General features: G+C 45.3%; 1 long non-coding RNA gene across 1 annotated transcript; it reads right to left on the bottom strand.

Annotated features, from left to right (window-relative positions):
* Positions 1 to 2,660: 2,660 nt before the first annotated feature.
* LOC116099538 lies at positions 2,661 to 7,539 on the bottom strand. The gene is made up of 2 exons (XR_004122293.1): positions 6,993 to 7,539; positions 2,661 to 2,929 (listed from the first exon to the last, which is right to left on the bottom strand). It is a non-coding gene; the product is annotated as an uncharacterized LOC116099538 (long non-coding RNA).
* Positions 7,540 to 9,175: the final 1,636 nt, after the last annotated feature.

Raw genomic sequence — 9,175 nt, forward strand, 5'->3', positions numbered from 1 at the left:
GGGAGGGAGGGAGATCCTATCCAAGGAGAAGTGTGATACTGTAGGCCACTCAACATCCTCCCCCTGGCTTCCATGTGCACATACCCCTGCACACACATACACTACACACACTCAACACTCGCACTTAAACACACACAAAAAAATATAAGCCAATGAATGATAAACAAAGAAGCCCAAAAGAGTGTATCATTAATGTAACAAAACACCCATCACACACTTAAGAACCACAAAATGACATAAATTTTTCTTAATGTTCCAGGAGTCAGAAGCCTTCAGTCACTGAGTTGGCAGGAGGATTTTACCTCTGGAAACAATTAACTTCCTTCATTGTAGTCCTAGAGCCTGGAAGCTGCCTGCATCCACCACTGCCTTCTAAGTCTCACTTCACCTTCTGCATCTACTGTTGCATGTTTTCTAACCCTCTCACTGGCTCCCCCTATTGGAAGCACAAGGGCAGTCCAGAATAAAAATATTCTTTTTATTTTTTTTAAATTCACTTTACATCCCACCCAATGCCTCCCTCCTGGTCACCCCCTCCCACAACTCTCCTTCCCCCTTCACCTCTGAGTGGGGGTCTTCCTGGATATCCCCCAACCCTGGCACATCAATGCTCTGTGAGGCTAGGTATATCCTCTCCACTAAGACCAGAAAAGGCAGTCCAGCTAGTAGAACATATCCCACCAACAGCTTTTAGAATAACCCCTATTCCAGTTTTTTGGGACCCACACAAAGACCAATCTGCACATCTGCTACCTATGTGCAGGGAGGCCAGGTCCAGCCCGTATATGTTCTTTTGGTTGGTGGTTCAGTCTGTGAGAGCCCCAAAGGTCCAGGTTAGTTGACTCTGTAGGTCTTCCTCTGGAGTTCCTACCACCTTAGGGGCCATAAGCCTTCCTCTTGTTCTTCCGTAGGAGCCCCCAATCTCCGTGCACTGTTTGGCTGTGGGTGTACACATCTATTTGAGTCAGCTGCTGGGTGGAGCCTCTCAGAGGACAGCCATGCTAGACTCCGGTCTGCAAGCAGAGTATCATTACTAGGGTTGGGGATTGGTGCTTGTACATGGGATGGGTCTCAAGTTGGTCTGGTCATTGGCTGGCCATTCCCTCAGTCTCTGCTCTATCTACCGTCTCTGGATTTCTTGTGGCCAGGATAAATTTTGGGTGGAAAGTTTTGTGGTCCCTATCGCTCCATTGGGGTTCCTGCCTCCCTAGCTATAGGAAGAGGCCTCTTCAAGTTCCATATCCCCAGTGCTGTGAGTCACAGCTAAGGACACCCACTGTGATTCTTGGGCACTTCCCTCATTCTCTGTCTCTTCCTGGAATCAGGCCTATAATCCTAGCACTTAGGAAGCTGACAGTCAGAGGATCACAAGTTCCAAGCCAGCCTGGACTACATAGGGATCACACACATGCACACACACACAAACACACACACACACACACACACACGCAGAGTCAGTCACAACTTCAGAGTCCCTTTTGCTTTATAAGGTAATGGGAGTCATTACTAAGACTGTCACAAATGGCCAGATTAACGTAAAACAAAATAGACCTATACAAAGACACCTTTCATGATTGTATTAGTCATGGTACTGAGCTTATCTAACAACTACAAGTGAACTCCTGTACCCAATTCAAAATTTCAAAACATTAGAAGCAAAAGCTTACCAAATTAAAGTGAAATCAGCAAGTACACTAACCATTCCTCAGTAAGGCAGTACTAGGCAAATAATAATAATAATAATAATAATAATAATAATTAATAACAACAATAATAATAAACAGCAGTTATTTTAGGAAACCATTTCTCACTAACAATTTTCTTCTTGATAAGGAAACTACAGCCTGGATATAAGACTTGAGATTCTGGCTCAATTCAATACCCCAGAGCCCTTCTGGAGCCAAGAACATGCCCACTACTGGTTTAACCCACGAAATGAATGATGGCTTTATTTTTCTCTCTCTAGAAGCAATGTGGGAGAGATCTCGCTGTGATTTTAGCAACTCCAATGGCTATCTAAGACCCTGAAAAAATCCTGGGGTCAGCACAAGTCCAGCTTTCGAAGCCCAGTGGATGGATGCTCTAATGGACTTCGATCTGGACATTTTCAGATGGGTCTTGCTGAGTCTCTGCCTGGAGCTTGTGATGATAAGCCCTTGCCTTTACCTCTCTTCTGTGTGTCTGTCCAGGCTCAGTCAGCCCAGAGTAACTTCCTTTTCACCTTTCAGCCTCTTCTGTAGGCGTGCTTTCCTAACAGTGAGCATTCTGAGCTTCCTTGTACTCTCTAGTGCTCGGTTTGTTCCTCACTGTGTGGAGACATACTGTCTGACCTCTGAGCCAGTTTAAACAGTGTGGCTTTTCTCTCAACCTCTTTCCAGTCTCTTTCTCCAGGCAGCAACTAAGATTTACAACCTGCCTGCTCTGGAGGGGTTCCCTTCAGTCGCTAATAACATTGTCCTTGAGGTTCAAAAAAAATCAGTAGTAATATAAAGCATTTCAACCACACCACTGCCCACATTGATCTAATTAAATTTACCCTGAAAATTACATTGGAACAAGTAGAGAATACAGGGTTTTTTTCCAAGTCTGAAAAAAACAAAGTTCATAAAAAACAGATGGTATATTGAGCTATAGTATACATTTCAATGAATTTGAAGTACTAGGATATTTTCATCTTTATTTATTAATGATGTGTGTGTGTGTGTGTGTAAGAGAGAGAGAGAGAGAGAGAGAGAGAGAGAAAGACTGAGAGCACACATATGCTGCATTGCGCATGTGTAGGTCAGAGAACAGGGGGGGTTCTTGCCTCCTGCTTTTGTGGTCATTCTGAGGATCAAATCCAGGTCACAGGGGCTTGTGCAGGAAGAACTTCACCATCTGAGCCATCTCACATGCCCAGTATTAGAGTTATTAGACATGCATCCTGTAGCTGAAAAAAAAAATCAACAAGGGAAAAAATCTCAACAATTGTTTAAGTATTTGGAAATTAAAATCTACTTCTAGGGCTGGAGAGATGGCTCAGTGGTTAGGAGCACTGACTGCTCTTCCAAAGGTCTGAGTTCAAATCCCAGACACCACATGGTGGCTCACAATCATTCTTAATGAGATCTGATGCCCTCTTCCGGTGTGTCTGAAGACAGCTACAGTGTAATTACATATAATAAATAAATCTTTTTTTAAAATCCACTTCTAACTCATAAGCCATTAAAATAAAACATTAATGACTCATAAGCCATTAAAATAAAACAAAGGAAGTAATAAAAGAAAATAAGTGAGATGGAATGTGAGCATTTGCTAAACAGCTAACGTGATGCTTAGAGGAACTATCGCAGCTCTTGATGAATAGGAGACAGGTTAATGCAATCTGACTTTAAAATTGAGCGATAGAAAGACAGCAGCAAATTAAAACCAGAGTAAACAGAAGAGTGACCAGACTAAAAATAGTCCCAAGTCAAATTTAAATAATAGTAGGAAATTTAGCAAAAAACTAAAATTTGGCTCTTTAATGAGATTAAGGTTGGTAAAGCTCTCACAAGACAGATAAAGAAGACGCTGGGCTGGCCACAGGTCAGGAAGAAACCAACTAGTATGTGTGCATGTATGTGCCTTCGGTCCCCTGGGACTGAAGTTACAAATAGGTGTGAGTTGTTGTGTGGGTGCTGGGGATCAAACCCAGGTCCTCTAGAAGAACAGCGACTCTCCTAACTTCAGAGCCATCTCTCTATCCCATAATGATTTTTTTAAAGAAAGAACAGAGCATTGTAGTATACACTATAATCCCAGCATTCAAGGGGCAGAAAGAGGAGGATCATTTTAAGTCCAAGGTCAGTCTGGGTCACAAAGCAAGATGGTCTCTACCACCACCCCTTAAAAGACAAAAGATTTGAAGCACAAAGTCTAATTTCACCTTAAGGAAGAAGAAAAAAACAAAAACAAAAACAAAACTAAGTCCCTTGTTAGAAGGAAGGAAATGATGTGGATCAGAGCGGAAATAAATACAGAACATAAGAAACAAAGAAAGAAAGCTAAGCTGTTTTGAAAGGATAAGCAAAATCAACAAACCTTGAGCTGGTTTAACCACAGAGACAAGGCTCCAACAGCTAAAATCAGCTTTTGATAATATGGACGCAGTAACTAACTTTGCTGACCCATAAATATGGGGGAGCTTTCTATTGTCAAGGGTCTTCTATAATTTCTTTCTTTGACTCAATACAGCTTTCATTGTAGAAGCCCAGATTAAATGTATGCCTAGGGGTTATATTTCATTATTTTATTTTATTATTTTATTCTTTAACTATCATAAGTTGGCACAAGACACACCAAGATCAAGATTTATTTGCTCCAGAGGGACAAGGGAAAAGAAAAGGAAGGCAAGGGAGAGGGGGGAAGGATAATTGGTCTTGAGGGACGAAGGACTGCCTCTGCATAAAGAGAAAACAGACATGGCCCTAGGCAAATGGCAGTTTATAAACAGAAAAAGGGAAACATGCGTTAGGTAGGATGAGGTGTTTAATTTTGATTGGACAGGTTATTTTGGGCAGTCAAAGGGGGCTTTTGATTGCTGGACTTCAAGACTCTGATAGCAGGGCCTTGGTGGTCAGCCTCAAGAGGAAGAAGTGGCCAAATAAGGGAATAGACCTCGATGGCTAGCTTTAAGAATGTAACCTAACGGGTTTTAATCAAGGGAGAAAAGGATAAAGGTGAAATGTGTCAGCAGCGCCTTGGTTGTCGTTCTCAGGCCTGCTAGAGCCCTCCAAATGAGATTTTTTTTTTCCTTTGACTTTTTTTTCCCAGAAAATCCCATTTTTAGCACATAGAAAAATCTACCAGTTTTTAAGCTAGAAATGAAAGAGAAAGCTGCTTGTGCCAAAACAGTAAACTCCAAATGGATCAAAGACTTTAAAGTGTGAAACTAGGAGAAGAAAGCATGGAAGAACCATTTCAAGATGGCACCAGCAACAAATCCTAGTCGAGTTCCAAGAGCTTAGAATCATGCGGTCCTCTCAGCAGCTCATGAAGCAAGCTAAGCAATCAGACGGTGGGGAGGGGCATATCTCTGTGGCGGACCCATGGTAACTATAGGGCTGAACTATCCCCCTCACCCTGCTACCTGGCAACACAAGGCACCTACTATGGGCTAATTATCACCTACTTGGCATAGGACCTACTCCTCACTAAAGCTTGTAAGAAGGGACCCACAGTTGCCTCATTGGACTGAACTCAGAGACCCGACTTATGTATCCTCCCACGGAGCTAAGAATACCACCAAGGCAACGTGAGTTCAAGGCCCAGCACCCACCCAGTGAAGGGAGAGAACCAACTCCCACAAATGTCCTCTGACCTCAACATATACATCATGTTTTGAATGCACCAACACACACACACACAAATTGTTAGCTTACAGGTAGTGCTGCTAGGCTCCTCCCAGGAACTTGGGACCTAACAACTGCTTACGTCATCACCTGCTGCCATTTCCTGTAGCCAGGTGTGAGTGGCGCACCAGGTAACATATAAAAAGACTGCTCGCTACTGCCCTCCTTTTACCTCTTTCTCTCTCTGTCCCCACGTGTTCCCAGCCAGCCTCTTTTTCTCTCTTTCTGTCCTTGGTCTTCCCCTGTCCTCTTTCTCTGCCTTCCTGGCTCTGTTCCCTGCTGCCTCTACCCCTTCACCAGGCCCTCCCTTCCCTCCCTTCCCAAATAAACTCCCTTATACCAGGTCTGTCACATGGCATGATTTCTCAGGGGGACACCTTGGCATGGGCCCTCCAGGTACCCCTGCCTGCTGCCGCATTATATTTCATAACAATAATCTCTCCAGTAAGTTTCTTACTCCAAAGGACAAGCTATTTCGTCAGTGTCCTTCTTGAACTCTGGATTCTATGAACTCAGATAATGGTGCTAAAACTTAGGTGTGTGCATCTTGGAGCGGATCACCCCATAGGGACCCCCACGCCTTTGCTACTGCTTTTCCACGCTGGCCTCTGGCTGCTGGTTGCCCTAAACAAGCTAAGTTTAAGGATGCTAAATTCCCATTCAATCGCCTTCATGTGACACTGGCCACATGTCCGGGATGAAATCAAGTGGTATGAGAACACTAATTCTGGGTTTCTCCCTCATATAAGGTGAGAAAAGACATGAGCACTTCCAGGTGTGGTTGAGAGGAAGGTTTTTATTGTAGATGTGATGGAGAGCACAGCCAGAGGCAGCTGCAAACATCCAGAGAAGGGCAAGAAAGTGGTAGACTAAACATGGTCGGCAACCTGAGCTGGATCGTGAGAGGATGCTGGTGACCCAGGAGAAAGAGAAGAACGAGAAAGAGAGTAAAGAGGAGAGAGGGCCAAGAGAGGAGGGGCCAAAGAGAACCAAGAGAGGAGGGCAAGAGAGATGGGGCCCAGTGGACCGACAGAGCCAAGGGGGTGCATTGACAAAATGGCAAGGTTCAATGAGAATGAGGAAGCTTAGGGAGGGGAAGCCCAGGAGCTGGAGTTCAGGGTAGGGTGTAGAGGGCAAAAAGTGCTTTTATGCACACAGATAAACGCTGAAGAACCCAGTAAAGTTAAACTCGGCATCCTTCAGAGGAGGGAGATGCCAGTTAACTGTCCTGGGATGCTGGGAGTGGATGTAGGTTACACCTTCTGAGCCTTTGTTGTCTGGTAAGGCAGGCTCTGCCCTTGTCTCCAAGAATGTATGTTTTACTTATCCCAGATCCTTTCCCTCTCAATCTTTAACATTGCTTCTAGGCCATTAAAGGAAGAGGGAGTAAGAGGAGAGGGTTGGCGAACCATCGGGTTCCCCATTGTGTCTGTGAAAGGAAGAGCACTGTGGGCTGTCGGGCCACATCCTGGCTCCCATTTATGTTTACTTCAGTCATTCTCCTGAGACCCTTATCTCGAACATTATTTCTAAGTCCACCAGAACCCACCGTATGAACCAAGTCATATGTGCTTTGGAAAGAGCTTCAGTGTAAACTCGTCTTAAGCTCTGTCTACTCACCTCGCACCGGGCTGAGATACTTGTCAGAAAACTTGTTGCCAAAATTGTGCTGTGCTTAAATATAGCTAAAATAAACGAATTGATGGTCCGACTCTCAAAGTCTTGGCCCAACACCGATACCCAAATCAGGCTGATTCTCCTTTTTTTTTTCCTCACTGCAAAGCCTGCAGGTGCCCTCCACAATAGGAGAGACAGAGTGAGCAGAGCTGTGAGGAGCCACAGCTATTTCGAGAGCCTGGAAGCCAGCGTGTGCTTTGGCATGCTAATAGGTTCCCCTGTTAGCCCTTTGTCTCTAATTTCTCTTGGACCAGACACCTCTTTGCCCACTTGCCCACCAGACTTCATAACGATATCTCAAAACAACCCCAGACTCAGACAGCTTCATCCAGCACAAAAGCAAGCCCCGAGGGGTTTCCTTACAGAAGGCTTTCCCAACCGCTCCTCTAGCTCCTCTAGCTGGCCTGTCCACTCAGTCTCTTCCTTTCACGGACACAATGGGGACCTAATTCTTCTCCACCCTATCTCTTCTCACTCTTTCTTGCCAGTGCTCAGTCCTTGTTCCTCAACAGGGGGGAAAAAAAAAAAAAAAAAAAAAAACAACGAGACAGTTGGGGGACACCTAACCGCAGCTTTTCTCTGTGCTGGCCCAAAGGGCTGCAAGCTGAGGACGGTTTTCCTCCCCAGCCAGTCTTCCATCGCCGATCAGAGACTGAAAGTGCCAGCTCTAACGCACAGGCCGCCTCAACACGCTTTTTCCTCTCCTTCTGGGAGCTTCTCTGTAAAAGCATCCCGGTCCTCGGCTTCCCATTCCCTTTTCCTGGCCCCCGCTCTGCTGAGCTCCGCCCTCCCCCTCCTTGTCGGCACACCATCCCTACCCCCTCGCAGCCCCCTTGCGATTCGCCACACCATCTCCACCCCAACCCCACCCCACCCCCATCCAGCCTCCAAGACCTCACTCTAGCACTGCTTCCCAAGGGGGAAATGGACCACACTTCCACTCGAAGTATCCCCTCCTGGCCAGAAGGAAGAAAAGCCAATAGCCACCTTCTCAGCTCCTCTAGAAAGATGAGTTCTTCCCCATCCCCCTCACAGCTGATTTGAGTTCATTCTCTGCCTAGGAAGAGATCCCCCTCCAGTTCAGTGGGTCTTAATCTAACCAGCCCCAAGCCTGCTTCACCACTCCACCTCCGGGACGGAGTCAGATGATGAGCCTAGCCTATCCAGACACAGTTGCATTTTTAAAGTGTTCAATTTAAAACCCGTTCAATTCTCAAAGTCCCAAGCTACCTTATTTAACCTGCAAAACGCTTTCAGTGACACCGTTAGCCTTTCTCAACCTCAATCTCCATCCCCCGTCCCCATCCCCCTCCCCCTTCCCACCTCCTCCCTCTTTCTCAAACGCAGTTTCTCCTCTTCCCCTCCTTTCTGCAGTCCTCTCTCCTCCGGTCCTGGAGTCACAGACCAACTGCAATTCCCCTTGCAGCAGTGTTTGAAAGCGTCTTATGTAACCTGTCCATATCATTTTTTTAAAAAAATGATTTATTTATTTTTATTGTATTTGCATCGGTAGTTTTCCAGCACATATGTCTGTGTGAGGGAGATGGATCCCCTGGAACTGGAGTTACAGACAATTGTGAGCTGCCATGTGGGTGCTGGGAATTGAACTTTGGTTGGAAGAGCAACCAGTGGTCTTAACTGCTGAGCCATCTCTCTGGCCCCATGTCCATATCAGCTTATATCTCAAAAGCAACCTTTTAAGGTTACGGATTATTGTACACCTGGTTTTCAAGGTGTGAGACATGTATGTGTTAGTATGTTTATGTGTACATAAGCATTCTAAGGTGCAGGTTTTGTTCAAGGACATCTTGGAATTTAGAGATAATCCTGACATGTTTTGTTATGTTATGAATATAATTTGTATTTGGGGATAATGAGAAAAACAGGAGAAATGAGAAGTTCCATCAAGCCTTGAAAGCCTGGGAAAGAGGCCACAGGAAGACAATAAAGATGGCAAACTCCCTGCTTCTTCCTTGGCCTCCCGACCAGACATAACAAACAGCCTAGCAGACTTATTTTCTCCCACCCTGCCTGGAGGAGGCCCTGCCACTAACCAGGAAAGACGAGCTGGATAAACTCAAGGCCTGGCCTCAACCCATCCCTCAAGGTTGTGGGTTTATCAACTT

Source organism: Mastomys coucha, unplaced genomic scaffold, assembly GCF_008632895.1.
Source record: "Mastomys coucha isolate ucsf_1 unplaced genomic scaffold, UCSF_Mcou_1 pScaffold20, whole genome shotgun sequence".
NCBI classification, from domain to species: Eukaryota; Metazoa; Chordata; class Mammalia; order Rodentia; family Muridae; genus Mastomys; species Mastomys coucha.